Raw genomic sequence first — 505 nt, forward strand, 5'->3', positions numbered from 1 at the left:
TCCTGCTGACTTTTGCCAATATCCCAGTGATTTTTCCCAATATCCCAGTTATTTTCCCTGTTCCCCAGAGGACGCAGCCGTGATGGATGCGCACATCCCGGGAAACAAATCCCAGTTAATTTTCCCTGTATCCCAGTGATTTTCCAGGTGATTTCTCCCTGTTTCCCACTGATTCTCCCTGTTCCCCAGAGGATGAGACCATGGTAGAGGTGCAGTTCCAGGAAATATCCCAGTGATTTCTCCCTGTATCCCAGTGATTTTCCCTGTTCCCCAGAGGACAATCCCGGGAAGCGAGCGCCGGGATCCCACTTTCCCTCCCTGGCTGTATCCCAGGGGTTTTCCCACTGATTTTTCCCACATTTCCCCAGAGGATGAAGCCATGCTGGAGGTGCAGTTCCAGGAAATATCCCGGTGATTTCTCCCTGTATCCCACTGATTTTCCCTGTTTCCCAGAGGACAATCCTGGGAAGTGAGCACCAGGATCCCATTTTCCCCCCCTGCCTGT

At 51.9% G+C, this 505-nt stretch overlaps 1 protein-coding gene across 5 annotated transcripts in view; it reads left to right on the forward strand.

Moving 5' to 3' along the window:
- Window positions 1-505, forward strand: part of ENTPD4 (ectonucleoside triphosphate diphosphohydrolase 4) — a 17,590-nt gene that overhangs the window by 7,315 nt on the left and 9,770 nt on the right. The gene's annotated exons all lie outside the window — the stretch shown is intronic.

The sequence above is a fragment of the Corvus brachyrhynchos genome, unplaced genomic scaffold (genome assembly GCF_000691975.1).
Source record: "Corvus brachyrhynchos isolate BGI_N302 unplaced genomic scaffold, ASM69197v1 scaffold150, whole genome shotgun sequence".
Lineage (NCBI taxonomy): Eukaryota > Metazoa > Chordata > Aves > Passeriformes > Corvidae > Corvus > Corvus brachyrhynchos.